At 46.3% G+C, this 1,301-nt stretch overlaps 1 non-coding gene across 1 annotated transcript; it reads left to right on the top strand.

The window, feature by feature from the left end:
- Positions 1-233: 233 nt before the first annotated feature.
- Positions 234-339, top strand: LOC125604325. The gene has a single exon (XR_007336126.1). It is a non-coding gene; the product is annotated as a small nucleolar RNA R71 (small nucleolar RNA).
- The last annotated feature ends 962 nt before the right edge of the window (positions 340-1,301 follow it).

The raw sequence follows: 1,301 nt of genomic DNA, 5'->3' as shown, positions 1-1,301 counted from the left end.
CATCTAACTTAGCTCTTACTTGGTCCATCAGTTCCTTCCCGATAGAGGCTATAGACTTCTTCCGTTCAGAGTCAGTGTTTTTTGTGCTGCTGCTGTTAGCAAAGTTTTCGATAAGTCTCACAGCTTCCAACGGATTCCAAGTAGTGAAGTTTCCTTCACTCGCCGTATCAAGAGCCATTTGATACTGTAAGGTGAGACCTCAGAAGAAAGTGCTTAACAACTGCACTGCGTTAAATCCGTGGTGTGGACAGTCTCGCTGGAAGAACATAAATCTATTCCATGCATCTTTGAAGGACTCTCCAGCCTCCTGCGAGAATGTGGAAATTTTGTTCCGAAGTTCTTCAGCGCGCGCCTCATCAAAGAAGTTTCGTAAGAAAGCATTCTTGATGTCGGCCTAGGATGTTAAAGATCCTGTGGGTTGCTGCCTAAGCCAGTGCATCGCTTCTCCATTCAGCGTGTATCTGAAGAGCTTGCACAGCAGGAGTCTTCGGGGACTCCTTCCATCCGAATAGCAGCAATTAGATCCTCGAACCGTTCCAGATGGTCCATAGGATGCTCGTGCGGTAACCCAGAGTAGGGTACGACACGAGAGTGTAGTATTGAGGCTTCAGCTCGAAATTCTGCTTCTAGATCTCCGGAAGTCGAATAGCTGAACTTTTGGAATAGTACTCATTTGGGCGATTGTAGTCGGCCAGTGGTTTCGATCGAGCGTCCTCATCTACAGGTTGAGCAGCTCCTGTAGCATTAGCATCAGGGATTACAGTCCCCTGAGCGTCTATTTTCTGACCTGTTGCATTACGCCGATGACCGTCCTGGTCATACAGGTTTCCATTCTCGTCCTGTGTTAGAATAATAATGTTTACCATTTTTGACGACAAGGTATCGATCGACGTACGCGGTGTAGTATCGATCGTTGTCGAACGATTGGGATCGATCAACGATGAAGGTCTGGTGTCGGTCGACGGTTGGTTCTGCTTATCGATCGACGACGATGTTGTTGCGTCGAGCGATGTTGAACGTTGACCTCTACGAATGGTGCGTTCCAAATGAGCAGGATCGTGTGAGAACAGCAAGTCTTTCTCCTTGTTGCTTCTGGTACCGCTGGGCATGCACCTGAAAAGACAAGAAAAAGATTATTAGAAAGGGGGTAGAGAAAAGAATAAGAATCAATAAAACTAAATCTAATAGCGATCAAAGCTCCCCGGTAACGGCGCCAAATTTGATATCACTCAAATTACCCTAAGGAGTGTTACTCTCATCAAAAGAGGTTCAGATGTAGTACTTAGGGATCGAATCCACAA

The sequence above is a fragment of the Brassica napus genome, unplaced genomic scaffold, assembly GCF_020379485.1.
Source record: "Brassica napus cultivar Da-Ae unplaced genomic scaffold, Da-Ae ScsIHWf_521;HRSCAF=783, whole genome shotgun sequence".
Taxonomy (NCBI): domain Eukaryota; kingdom Viridiplantae; phylum Streptophyta; class Magnoliopsida; order Brassicales; family Brassicaceae; genus Brassica; species Brassica napus.
Note: the sequence above shows the minus strand (reverse complement) of the source record. Positions and strands in the feature narration are given on the sequence as shown.